Source organism: Cydia splendana, chromosome 7 (assembly GCF_910591565.1).
Source record: "Cydia splendana chromosome 7, ilCydSple1.2, whole genome shotgun sequence".
NCBI lineage: Eukaryota > Metazoa > Arthropoda > Insecta > Lepidoptera > Tortricidae > Cydia > Cydia splendana.
The window spans coordinates 23,245,210-23,260,097 of record NC_085966.1 but is presented as its reverse complement, the minus strand read 5'-3'; the positions used below and the strand labels follow the sequence as shown (position 1 = coordinate 23,260,097).

At 37.8% G+C, this 14,888-nt stretch overlaps 2 long non-coding RNA genes across 2 annotated transcripts in view; both read right to left on the bottom strand.

The window, feature by feature from the left end:
• The window catches only part of LOC134792430 (uncharacterized), a 371,120-nt gene that overhangs the window by 141,814 nt on the left and 214,418 nt on the right, over nucleotides 1-14,888 (bottom strand). The window lies entirely within an intron of this gene.
• LOC134792434 (uncharacterized) lies at nucleotides 8,679-13,443 on the bottom strand. The gene is made up of 3 exons (XR_010144418.1): nucleotides 13,260-13,443; nucleotides 12,869-12,957; nucleotides 8,679-9,066 (listed from the first exon to the last, which is right to left on the bottom strand). It is a non-coding gene; the product is annotated as an uncharacterized LOC134792434 (long non-coding RNA).

Sequence of the window (14,888 nt, the reverse complement as noted above, 5' to 3'; positions counted from 1 at the left end):
TCTAGGCTAGAAGTTTAATAATTTTATCTACACACATAATTATCATAAACTGTCTATGATGCCTTCAAAATCCGTAAATAATGGCCCACATTACGATAAACTGTTTTGTTACAGCAAATTTCTTATCTGTGAAAATGTGGTAATAGCTTCATTACTATATCAAAATCGATTTGGTAATGCATTCAAATTTCGAACATCTCTGAAAAAAAAAGCAATTTGATTTGACCCCTATTCTAATATCAGTCGAGATGACGTTTTATTCGAAATCAAATGACAATTGCATACAATATTGACAAATCTCGCATGTAAGTTGGTATCGGACGATATGGTAATCGACCCCGACTCTAGTTTGTCTCTGAATTAAAAAAAAACTACGGATGCGTGACGTGCGTGAAAAAAGTTTTCATTTGCCGCCATTTGACGTACAGTTTATCTTTTAATTCGTTTGTGAGTAAAAAATAATTTGTTTTGTTGTTTTTAAAGTAACTATAACAAAAGTTTCATGTAAAATGTGCGATAAAGATATTTCGGAGACGCCATCTCATATCCGCGAGTTCCGCCAGAGAGCAAAGTCGGCTGTAATATGAGGTTAGTGAATATATCATAGAAAGTTTATAATATGTGTGTAGATAAAGCAGTGTATGTAACTGTACATAATTAGGCATTAAAACACTCGTGTGATACTATTATGAAACTCATTTCATTCGTTTCATAAACCCACACTCGTATTTTAATGCCTTTCATTATGTAGCAGTCACATAAACTACTAATACTTGTGAGTCACCCAAGACACCTAAGTTTCAGATCCCAAGGAAAACTACAACTTAGTCCTCTTAAGCCGGCCACTGACTAACAGGCCGCCGGACGATATGGGCCTGTCAGTTAGAACAAAAAATTGTCAGTTCCGAACAACTGACCGGCCGATATCATTCGCCGGCCTGATAGTCAGTGGTCGGCTTTACAATGCTCCCCGCTATATAATAGTGTGTGTCGGATGCTTTGGTGAAGTTTTGCGGACATCGCTAACAACAGAACAATACTTCTTCCTGTAAACTGTGCTGTCCGAGATGAAACACTTCTGAGCAAAGCGAAATAAAACTTTGCTTCATACTCTTATAACTTATTTTCGCCTGGCTGGTGCTTGAGCAAGTAAGATAAATGATATGAAATGGCGTTTACATGATATCGAGCGTACATTATTTGCCGGCCGATTCTGTTTAACCGATTTGAAATTGTTATAATCTCGTTTTGATACGACCTGGAGTCGTGTCATCAGGCATATCACGCGCACCAATAAATGTGAGCCAAATGTTTTATGAGACGACTCCTGATTGCATTTCGTTAGCATCAATCAGGGTGAGGCGTTAACGCTGATTGGCACTCATTGTCAAGGTCATACAAAATGAGATGAAAAACAGGAGCGCCATTCAGATTACCAATTTGCTATAGTATTGAAATGGTTTTTATACGAACCTGACGATCGTCTAGAAGTGGTGATTGTCGCGCATCTCACGCGTGACTAGGTATACTTCAATTCGAATATCATTTAAAAAATTTGAAGGCAGAAACGGCCTCTAAAAGCCGCTATGTATCTATAATATATGCGGGTAAATAGCATAAATAAACAGCATGAAACCAATTTACTGGCCGCGGTATCGCCATTAAATCTGCTTAAGCGGAAAATGCTGACGCAAGTATTATCATTGATTTATTTGTTTGAACTGCGTTCGATCATAATAAAAATAAATTGAACATACTAAATAACAAAAGAAGCGAATGCACAAAAAGTCAGCCATCGTTTTATGGTGTTTATCAACAGTTTCACTTCATAAAATATCGTTTTACGAGAGGAAATGCACGAGTTGCTACAAAAAAATCCAAATAACTATAGATGTGTCTGTAATATTTGAGGAACTGAACTGACCTGGAGGTCCTTCCGACTGCATCATCAGATCAGCTCGATGTTAGCATAACTATTATTAAATTATATTATATTAAATTATTTATTCAACTAACTAGGATCATAATTTACATAGGTTGTATTAAAAAACAACACACTAATATATTACATTAAAATTACTATACGCGGTGAAGACAAATAAAAGTGTGTAAAAATGCATTATTTGATACGTCTTAGTATTCTAGTTGTCTATAGTAACATGTATGTTAAAGTTAGCGAGTTGAACTGTTGATATAAATTATCACCTCCACACCTTCCTCGAGCAACACGCATATTTCTACATCGCAACTTCGCCCATTACACACAACTTTCATTAAACTTCATATTGATTAATTAAGTAAACATTCTTACGGAACATAATTCAAAATATAATAATGTCGTAAGTACTCTCAAGGGTGTTATTTTGGATAAGGAATGGTATTAGAACTTCAGAATTTATCTAATTTTAACATTAAGCATAAAGCTCATTCAAGTATAAGATTGATGTCAAGTGTCATTGGAAGTAACTATTGACTTATATTCTATTTTTTTTTTTCATATTGATATTGATCGATAACAGTCGATTATTATTTATTAATCACCATTTAGCCACGTCGAACCGGGGTATGGACATCGCCCATTTTCTACTACTGCAACGCTGCACCACAGTACCTACTGCTGCAATTGCAATCAAAAATGTCTGGCATGTTGTACGGCTTCGACGAAGCGAGGTAAACGAAAGGTAAACTAGTATGTCAAATTTAAATAAAACGTACACATATACATTTCTGAACCTCCAGGTATGTTTTTATATATTTTTGATAGCTGCATATGTATGACTGTATGTGTTCTGAATAATAAATAAAAAATAAAAAATCGTCAAGTCAAAAAGCCCCTATCTGCTGTCATTCTCCAGTTCCCTCTCCTTAATGTTTTAGACCTTCAGTAACTTCGCCGGTTCTTTGATTTATATAATGATAAATTTATGAGTTTTTCGCAAAGTAGATAAATATGTCCAAGTAATTTAATTTGCAATAATCCTTCACAAAATCGCGTTCTTTCACAAAATGAACTGTCCTTTCGTTTCTGTCAAGTAATCCTCTAAGTAGCTCTTTGCTAAATTATTTTTACGTTGTGTTCTTTCGGGCTATTATCAACTTTGGTTTTAATTATTTACTATCAACTCGTCATTGCGCTTTAGAAATATTTCCCCGAGTACCTAGGTATTTAGCGAACTAGTGGTTTCCGGAATTATTGTAAATAGAACGTGTGTATGCTCCATATATGATACAATGTTATTTTTAGCACTTGAAATCATGTGATATATTTTAGTGTGCAACAAACACAAATAAACCATAAACAATAGTCAACGCGCCCATTGGAATTTAAGTACATGAATATTACAAAAATGATTGAAATTCTGCTCTAGCAGTACTTTCCAAACAACTTTAGTTCCTATAAGTGTTCACAGCAACTACGTCACATTTCAATCTCAATCTATTGACGCAGTTCAGCTCTTAATATTGAATAAAATCCTTTCAACGTTTTTAATTTGTGATTGAAATCGTAATTTCCCGGCCGGTACCGGCACGGATGATTGATTCAAGCAAAGCGGCTTACGACGGCATCGACGCGTTTTAATTTCCCCCGGGATCGAACCCGGGACCGCGCAACATTGTCTCCGACTACACTCGATGATTGTGTCTTTGTCTCTTTATCTATTTCTTTGTACAGATAGTGACATCTTTGATCTTTTTTTTCTAAAATGAAGAATGAGTGCGATTACATTTCTAAATAAACAAAGTACGTGTGTATCGTTATGTGATAGTCGTTCGCGACTCGATCAAAAAGCACAAGGCTCCAGTCCAGTCCTCGCCCTTCCATGCATTGGATGTCGAAAATCACAAAACTCTGCATAAAAGCCAAAATGGATAAGGATACGTAGTTCAAAATACAATCTTGTAGCTTGATAACTGATTGTATTTTATCCACGGCTTCTGTACTACTCAGTTTAAACAGGCAGGCAGGCAGGTTTAGGCTGGCAGGAAAGTCAACGAGCCATCGCGAGACCCACCACTATAAACTGGCGAGTAGATGGGTCGGTAAAATCTATCGCTGGGTGTCGTTCTCATTGCTTGTCGATAACGCACGAGACAGAGACTCGGTATATATACGCAGCCAGAAAACTTCTAACGATCGATCATTTTGATGTTACCTTTCCACTAAGGCTGAGATGAGAGGAGACGCGCAGAAATCGACCAATAGCATTGCTTGTAATCCAGCGCAGCGGAGAAGAGAGTAGATTACAACCAATGTTATTCGTTGATTCTCGCTCGTCTCCCCTCGTCTCCACTCATCTTTGCCTCAATGAAAAGGCAGTCTTAGACTTATTTGTCGGATAATTCGAGTCACCAGTGTTCGCCAAGTAATAACAATACTTCCTAGTGTTTATGTCCCGGATATTGGACGCATTGTTTACGTTTACGTTTACACGCGTAAGCCAGCAACGGCTGAACTGAGCACGGGTTTACGGTTTGGCCTTCTCATTGTTACCGGGAACGGGACGTTTCTCGGCGACTTGACCCTGTTATTTTAGTCCAGTTGATAAGTCCGCATGCCAGGTGCTAGTAGTTTGCAACGACAATGGGTAACAATGTATAGTCGCTAGTCGCATCAAATAAGGCATGGTTATACATCGTCACTGCCCACTGTCATTTCAAACTCGGTGTAGATGTAATATTAAAATGTATTTTTAACATCAGCCTTCTTCTCTTCATTGCATCATTGATTGTATCAAGGAAGTTGACAGATACAGCGGCAGCAACAGCGGCGCAGCTGAAGTTGACATCCGAACGTCACCTTAAGAGGTTAATGTGGTTGGATAAATTAAATAGGTACCTAGGTACACAGACAAAACATCCTCCAGGCTTAGCATAGTCGCGCTACCCCCTCTGCCACGCATACGGTAATTTTACTCCATGTTCGAGTCGAAAGTGTCTTTGTGTGACGTCCGTGTCTTTGAACGGACCAATCACGGTACGGGACTTCGCTCACCTCGTCCCGCGCACCCCCGCATTTTTGGCATCATCGGTTGCATGAAATAATTGCTCTAAACTCGGTCTAGAGGATTCCTAGTCTATGCCTAGGTACTATACTTATAGAAGTATGTAACTAAGCAGGTAAGGTTGGGAGCGGAAAATAAAGTTGTGTTTAGTTCATTATGAATACCTCGCCTCAACTCCTGCTGCATCCTTGAGTGTGAGTGTACGATCGATTCTCCTATAAATTCGGTATTCACCAATATTGAGTACAACTGTGCACTTCGTCCACATTGTCCCGCTCCCATGAGAATGCGTTCTAGTTTATAGCGTCTTCTTCCGAACTACGAGTATGAACTGTTTCAAACTTTTAGAGCAAGTTTTAATCTTGTTTATCAAAAATTTATTGTGTTTATAAAGCAACATCAATTTTAGTGGAATTAGTTTAGTAACATAGCCGTATTAAGGGGAAGGCAGGGGTGGCTTATAATTCCTTTAATATATCAGGCGTTTTATGGATAGCTTTATCCATGTGATAAAATAAGTGTCACTTTTTAATACCACGCGATTGAAAGTACATTTCTGCTTATGTCGTTAAAATTTATCAACATAATATGTAGGCGGTAAATCATTAGAAATCTATGGACTTATGCTAATATGGGTGGAATGACTAGAATTTCAGCATTTTGAAATTTCGCTGTGTCTAACTTTCTACTCTGCTTCATCAATTTGGGATTCATGAGAATACTAGCTTCTGCCTGTGACTTCCTTTGCGTGGAATGATGATGATGATTGAGAAAACTGCTAAATCAATTCATCAGTATATGAATGAAGAGATAACAGGCACACAGAGTCAGTTTCGCATTTATAATACCTACATACCTATTATAGTAGGGATGTTAAACAATTGAATGCGTATTTCAAATTGCTGTCACTGCTGCTACGCGTGGAGTCACCTACAGTACCGTCATCTAACATGAACCGTAACGGACACCCGAATTGTCAAACATTCTAAAAAGGGGATCCTCTCCTAAAATCTAAGTTATTTTTATCTACTCACCGTTAAACTTCTTCCTTTTGCCGTAGGCAAGTGTCCCGTAGTTTTTGCATCCTAACGCTCTTATTTCCTTAAAACTAAGGTTCCTTTTTGCCGCGATGTTTGTGTACCTGCGTAGAACTGCCCTATAAAATTTGATGGCCAGTAAAACTCAAGCGGCGCTTATATTATTTGAAACGAGTGGCGACGGACAAATATAAACAGAACGGTTACTATTTTGTTCCGGACCCGAAAATATTGATGCAGAGATTGGGCGGCACGTGGATAAAGTAGGAGTTCAACTATAAATAACTCAAGGCCCGAGCTAAAGGTTAAATCGTTTTAGATTCCTCAGACGTACACAGTTTACCGTTACTGAGGTGAATGGTAAGAAGTCATTATAGCCAGCTTTGATCTGGTTGAAAGCCTGGCTGCATGATGCAAGCTAAGTAAAAATATATAAATTAGTCTTAGAATTAAACTACTTTCTGCTACAAAATCATCAGACAATTTCTTCACTAATCGCCAGAGATAAGTGGTTGACCTATAACATGATATAACGCTTGTCTTATCCCAAGACGCGTTGTCAGTGACGTATTCTAAAATTGTTCTGTCACGCTCGATAAGTGCTGCTACCAGAATAGGCTTAGAGATATGACTTGTAGAATTTGATCGCTGAAAATAATATTGTTGTTCAATTTTGTATTGTAGGCACAGGCACCCTCTAACATTCCTCGAGTATCCTATTAATATCCATCTATTGTTGATGGAACAACAACAGTAAAACACTCAAACACGTATTAACTCATGTTTACAAAACGGCAAACTTGTTGCAGAAGACCGAAACAGCCGCGAAAACGATTTAAAAAGAAAACAGATGTTCATTCCACTTCCTTCTGTCTACCTCTAACATGCCTCTGTCTCTCTCTACTATAAACTCTTTACTCTAACGTGTCATCTTTATTGCCTCCCGTATATCGCGGGACGAGGGACACCATTACGCGGGCGTTAAAATCGTTTGTCTTTTTTATTTCGTGGTAAATAGGTAGGCGTACCTACTGCCTACTGTAAATGTTCACATTAGGCTACGAACTTTTTGTAAAAGAGGGAAGCAAATGGAAGGAGTTAATTGAAGCCGTATACCCTAACAGTAGGTAAAGATTTTAAAAGCCGTAAAAGGGTTCGATGGAAAGAATTTAAACTCGAAAAATTCAAACCACGAGTCTTCTTAGTCGTGAGTTGAGTATCGTGGTTGAGTACTTGTTACAAAAGTAGCGATATAAAGAACATTACTGTCTATGCTTAAGGAAATTGTTATTTTTTATATACTTACCTTTACAATCTTCAGTAGGCTGCACGTAGATTTGTTGTAGTACTTATATAAACCTGTATATTATGTTTCCACTGTACACACAATTACCTCCTATATTTCGCCATCGAGAAGCACCAACAACGGTCATTCCTGGATATTGCGGTGATCTTGCCCTTAATAAAGATTTCTATCTTACGATACGACGTTATGGCTGCTCTGACCCGAGATCTTACAGGCAATTTTAAATTGGTTGCAGTTAACGTGTAGGTAAAATCACTTAGGTACAATAATTTGTTGTTATTGTAATAAAGCTCTAAATCGCTGAAATTCAATTTGTTTGTTCTCTCAGAGTCTGTTTTTAATTTTTTTTCTAGTCAGTTCATTTAAACTACATGCCTTTGCCAGGCTTGCTGCCGTGTTTACCCATACCAACATACTCTACACGGCCATACGTTGTCTCCTCATTTGACACTGCCTGTACTACAGTCTGTAATAGGCTCAAAAGGGGTGTGTAATGTTTCATATAATTATAAAAATCTATCATACATTTGTTATAACGCCATTTGATGTATATTATTGTATGTTATAATGTAATTTTTATAATACGTTTCCTTTATTATATAGTGATTTTATCTAAACTGTCATTGATATAATGCCTAATGTAATATAAATTCAAATAGTATATAAACATGTTTTAAAATGATATTTGTTATATTATATTTTTGTATAACGTAATACTTCATACAATTTTATCAAGTATAAATACATATATCATATAAATTTTTTTGTCATATTTCATTTAGTGATAACGTAAAGTTTTACATACTTTTTATAACTAGTACAGTCACCTGCAATAATATGTTACACGATGAAGGCCGCAAAAATATCTGACACGATCTTATTTGTAGAGCTATAAGAGCGTGTCACATATTTTTGCGGCTTTCGAAGAGTAACATATTATTGCAGGTGACTGTACGTAGGCCTACTGCTTTTGCTAGCTATTTTATTCTAGGGAGGTCGCAGTTCTAACCTAACCTAACCTACTTTTTCACGGTTTTCGTTCTGCGGGGGCCGCAGTTCAAACCTAATCTAAACCACTTTTTTGATAGAATATTTTATTCTACGGCGGGTCAAAGTTCTAACCTAACCTAACCCTCCTTTTGTTAGCTAGTTATTCGTTTATGCGGAGTCGCAGTTTCAACCTAACCTAACCCATTTATGTAATGCAGCTATTATGCTACATAAATTATTATGTGATGTCACTTGTTATAACAAATAATATGCTTTAGAGTATGTAATAATTATGGCAATGTATATTAGACGAAGTGCAAGTATACCTTATGACCACTATACCAATAATAACATTATGTATACCGTTAATTAGGTATTACGGTATTATGGCATTTATTACGTTATTCAAAATAACGATATATCAAACTATAATATATGAAAAGTAATTATAACAAATGTAATGCACCCGCTCAAAAGCCATTCATGTGTCTATATCTTATTGATTAATTAGTAGTGTACACTTGATATAAAATAATTCAAGGCTAAAGTATGAGAATGTTACTATTTATTATTAAAAACTTTGTTATAAATTAATAATTCACTACACCGAATATACTATAGCTACACTACACCAATACAGTCCTCGCTACATTCGTTACTAATAATATATGGGCCTCTTAGGTAGCATTCTTCTCAACACTGTCTCGCCGTCCATGTAGTCTTCCGACGGCTGCAACAAAGCAGAAACGCAGTTTGTGGGCATTCTAGTTTTAGGCATGAGTAGACTAGGGGCCTGATTCGGATTTTGAAATAGATATCTATTAGATATCTTTTAGACATCACCAAGATACGATAACGACATGTTTAAGATCTAACCTGTCAAATTTGACATTTGCGCTATCCTGGAGATACTCTTGAACGATTTCCACAGGATATGACTTAGAGATCCAATTCACATCTAATAGATATCTTACTCTATCTTACGTAAAAGTGACATTGGTTGCCCGAATTGCGCTGCAAAAGAGAACTAGTTGATATCTAAACTATATAGTATCTAGAATGGATCTAGTACGTGTCGTCTATTGTGAATATCTTGAAGTTCGAATACGGCAGTAGTAAATGGTTTAGACACGTGACCTTCGGTTTGAAAGTCGCACGAGCCTAACCGCTAGGCTACTAGAGCTTTATGCGAGCGCGTACCTATGTATAAGTTTAGTAGGCACTTGTTGGGCCGTGCTACACGCTTGTATAAACTGCTCTTTCGGTCTGATTCCAATGGACCACCTGCGTAGAGCTGTGATTTGGTGGTTCATATAACTAATTAAAACTAAAATATTACTTTGCTAATCCGCGAAAAGATAACGTACTAGTCAATCAGTGCTAACCCGTTATACTTACTTGCGTATTTTTACATGCAATTAATATTCCCACCCTCCCACCGCAAAAATAAATACGCAAATAAATATAACAAACCACCACCAAAAGAATACCAATAGAATAAGAACGGAAACCGTTGCCGGGCGTCAGACCATCAACAACTCCTGAGAATGCCTCGTAGAGAGGCGAAACGCGTGTCGAGGATTATTCTTTTGGTGGTGGTTTGTTATATTTATTTGCGTATTTATTTTTGCGGTGGGAGGGTGGGAATATTAATTGCATGTAAAAATACGCAAGTAAGTATAACGGGTTAGCACTGATTGACTAGCACGTTATCTTTTCGCGGATTAGCAAAGTAATATTTTAGTTTTAATTAATATGGATTTCCGCAAAGTAACGCCTGATTCTATTCACTGGTTCATATAACTCCTAAAACTGTAAAACCTCTAGATCTCAACGAGTGTACTCAAAATGACTTCAGTTACTCGTCAATAACTACATAGCGATGCTTTTCAATTTTCTTTTTTTTTCTGCATTATTAGGGCGAGCGAAGCGAGCCCTATCACTAATCGACGAACTATGCATTCTTGTGGTACACTTTACGGAAAAACTACTGCACTGTTAGGTTTGAAATTTAACATAGTAATTTAAATTCATGTCTAGATGTGTTATCAAACATAAAAATATAATTTTATAAACCTAAAAAAATAAAATAAAGTAATAACACTTTGTATTACTACTAGCGCCATCTGTTGGCAAAATGATGAATTAACATTCGTGCTAATGTTAATTATTTCTTTCTCTAACAGATGGCGTTAGTAATAAATAAATAAATATTGGACATTCTTATACAAATTGACTAAGTAAGAAGGCTTGTGTTGTGGGTATACAGACAATACGATACCTATGTGGTGTTTTCAAGTTCAATAATGTCGATGGCGCTTACGCCATTAACAACGATGAATACCAAAGTGGGTACAATTTTGGATTCAACCCACCTCGCTTCACTTGGTTTGGCATTTTAGCAATTAAGTTTTTGTGAATACCTACTAGAACAATCAATCTTGCTGTATATTTACTGCGGAGGTCAATTTACTCGTATGTTTTGTGACGCTGACGATGTGATGATCAGTCATGTTGTGTTAGCAAACTTAAATCGGGTATTTTCAGTTCGAGATACAGTTTTGGCGCCATTAATTTATTACGTAAGACGATTTTGGGGCGGAGGGGGGTCGAACATATCTTATTTTTTCTTACAAGGGGGTGGGAGGGGGTTTTCATAGTTCTTAAGCCCCCTCCTCACTCGTGCGCGAATCGCGGCGCGAAGCCGCGAACGCGAGTGTGGCGTCGATTTTCGCAGACAGCGAAATCGACTCCACACTCGCATTCGCGGCTTCGCCCGCGATTCACGCGCATAGTCTGGAGGGGGCTTTAAGTAAGATCACAAAGATGCGATATTTTTTTCAATTTCTATGAAATTATGACGTTTAAAATAATACTTCCACACTCTATGCTATCAAACACGGTGCAGAGTTAGCTTAAACGAGCTCAAGTACCTACCTTTGTACAGGTACAAATAAACATTCATAAAAATATTTTTTTGAAAATAAATTATATTGGTGGGAGGGGGACGGGATCAGCCTATTCTTATTATTTCTTACATAGGGGAGGGAGGGGGTCAAAAGCTGGCAAAAATTGTCTTACGTAATTAATTAATGGCGCCTTTAGTGTTACTATTGCTTGGAACTGCTAAAATTATAAATAAAGATAAGCATAATTAATACAAACTTCAGTGACTTAGGGCCGATACAGACGGACTACAACCCGACTGCAACTTGTATGGGAAATGCACGCCAATCGAAACGTCGGCGTGCAGTTCAGCAAAATGACCCAGTACCCTGGCAGTACCTAGTGGAACTCAGGTTTGGTGTAACAAAGGCACATTATGGTTTGGTCATCCGACTCATCTTGATGAGCACTTAGGAGAGTAGTACCCAAGATAGAGCCGATGCCGAACCCTGGCAGTACCTAGTGGAGCTCGGGTTTGATGCAACATACATAGACACACGCTGTTTTGGATATCCGACTCGTCATGATGATCACTGGGTAGATCAGTACTTTCAGTACCCAAGATAGCTGATGCTGAACCCTGACAGTGCCTAATGGAGCTCGGGTTTTATACAACATAGGCACACGCTGTTTTGGTCATGCAACTCGTCTTGATGAGAACTTAGGAAAGTAGTACCCAAGATAGAGCTGATGCTGAACCCTGGCTGTACCTAGTGGGACTCGATCAGGTTTGATGCAACATAGACACACGCTATTTTGGACATCCGACTCGTCATGATGAGCACTTGGGAGAACAGTACCCAAGATAGAACTCATGCTGAACCCTGGCAGTACCTAGTGGAACTCAGGTTTGTTGCAACATAGGCACACGCTGTTTTGGCCATCCGACTCGTCTTGATGAGCACTTAGGAGATTACAAATACAAATACAAAAATACAAATACAAATGCGTTTATTTCATTACTTTTTACATAAGTTCTTAGGTATAGTATAAGGGTTAGGGTATTAAGGGGTAGGGGGTGGGTATTAGTACCCAAGATAGAGCTGATGCTAAACCCTGGCTGTACCTAGTGGAACTCAGGTTTGGTGCAACATAGGCACACGCTGTTTTGGTCATCTGACACATCTTAATGAGAACTTGGAAGAGCAGTACCCAAGATAGAGCTGATGCTGGACCCTAGCTGTACCTAGTGGAACTGTGTGTGTTAGTTTATGTGCGGAGCAGCGTGATTACCGCCAGTAGGTGTCCAGACAGGATAGTTTTTCGATCAATTGTGTGGAGTGGACGCAAAAATAAATTCAAGAACATTGGCTCGCTGACCCAACATTATGTAGGAAAGCCAGTTGGGTTCCTTACAAAAAGTACTGGGCGGCCGTGTAGGATGTAATAAGCACTTATGAAATTCTATATTACGTGTGGATGATATTGGCAATTTGATTTTGTCGTCTGGACACGTTTTTAAAGAACAAAGTAAAAGCTGTAACAGACAGGCGTACCGGACAGCAACCGGTTCGGTACGTTAAGGTAGAAAACCTCCGCGAGCCCTTACAAAGCTCTGCTTTTTGCTAGTCATAGTGACTACTTACCAGTAAAGTGCTGGTGACCTCTGGCAAGGCCGGCTCCCCGCGGTCTTCTCTCATCATGGCAGCTGCCTTCTCACGTAACTCTAGCAGGCCTGGTTTAGAAACATAATGGACATTATTGGAATATAATATAATATATTCTATTGTATAACTGTGTACTGTGGGGAATGTAGGTTCTAATAGCTATATTTAATTTTAACTGATGACAAACTTTAAGTTTTGTACAATAAATTAAGGGTGAGAAGAAGTCAACCTTGACTCTCAAAAATGTGTACCCAAGTAGTTTATGATCTATGTACGTACTTTAAGACAAATGAGTACCGGCAGGCCAGCACGTCTCGAGAGGTTGCATACAATGATACCTACATATTATATTATAGGCTCAGTATATTACCTGGATCCACCAAGGTCATCAGGTATATGAAGCCAACGAACACGCCCAGCAAAAAACACATCGCAAGCACACAGTGTACAACACATTTCATCTTCACTTATAGTTCTTTATGCTCTTAAATTATGTTGCAGTTTACCTTTAAATGCGCTTATAATTATTAAAATTTAAACGAAGCACTTTTTTATATTATAAACGAAAAGTCACTGAAAAACGTCATCCGTGTTGGCATGTAGCTGATAAATGTTTTTTAAGATTTCTAAAAAGGTTTTTATCTAAATGCAAGTTTTATAACTTGCTTTTAGGTTTAATTATTGAAAAAATTTAAAGACTGTTTAAAGTTTAAAGCAAAGTTTAAAGTGAGCATTGTTAATGATTTTTATTTCGTGTTGTTTTGTGCGTGATGTGTTGTTTAGTGTAACTGTAATAAATAAATTAGACTCGTATCCGATGCTGTGCGAAACTATGCGTAAGTTTAATAAATCATTGTTGTTTAGTTTGTATTTTTTGTCTCAATAAAGTCCCTTTTATAAATCATTTAAAATACTATTATACATTGTGCATCACTAGAAATTTAATGTTAGTAGTAAATGATGTCGTCAACAAGATCGTCAAGAAGAGAAAACCACCACGAAACCTTATTTTATGCAAGAAAATATGACGAAGTAAATCTATTCCTATTATTCTTTAACAGTCAAGAAAACTAACGGCGGTATTTAAAGAATCTCTCTAGAATCTAGATAACACAAGCTTGGAATGTTCGTCACTTAGGGCTAGTTGCACCAACCACATTTGACAGACTGATCAACGTCAGCCGGCGCGCCCCGGCGCTTTACTATGAAACTTTCCATTCATAATAGTGAACTCTTTAATGATACGAACAGTTTGGTGCAACCGACCCTTAGGCTTCCAAATAAGCCTAAGACATATTTCCGCACCCACCTCGTACCTATTTTCTCCGTTGCCTGTTTATGAGAAAATCCTCGTCCCGTAAGCCTCTCCTCGACACGACATCGGAGCGACACGGCGCGACACGCTAATATCCCGCCATATTTGAAGAACAGATCCGTTCCTCGATATTCACACGTTTATCTTCAGCTGCGCTGCTGATAACCAGACTGACGTGAATTTCCAAACACGCATGTATGATGTAGTGAGTATTATTTTCTACACCTAGGAGGAACGTCCTTTGATTTTGTCGGTCTCGTCCCCTGGTCAATTCATCAAGAAACAGTCTCACCTCTACAGCCGTCTTACGGCTTTTCAATTCATGTTTTCGGGAACATACCTACTCCGTTGTTGTATATTATAAGCTTCCGAATACCATATACCAAACCATTTGGCCGTCTTTTGAGTTATATCAACGGATTCGATTCATCAATTTAACACCAAATTATATTAAACATGGCCCACTGTTAAGCCCCGAATTCAAACTTCTAAATTAACTTCAATGAACAAGTCTGAGCATCATTAGGTGAGACCATAAAGTAAGTAGGTACATAGAGGTCAATTTATGCTAGTTTTAGTTTAGGCTGATAGACGAGAATATACTAAACTTAAGAATAAGAGTGTTGAGCAGCTTATGCACCGCCATATTTTACTTGAGGACTTTGCATTTCCTGCGATGAAATA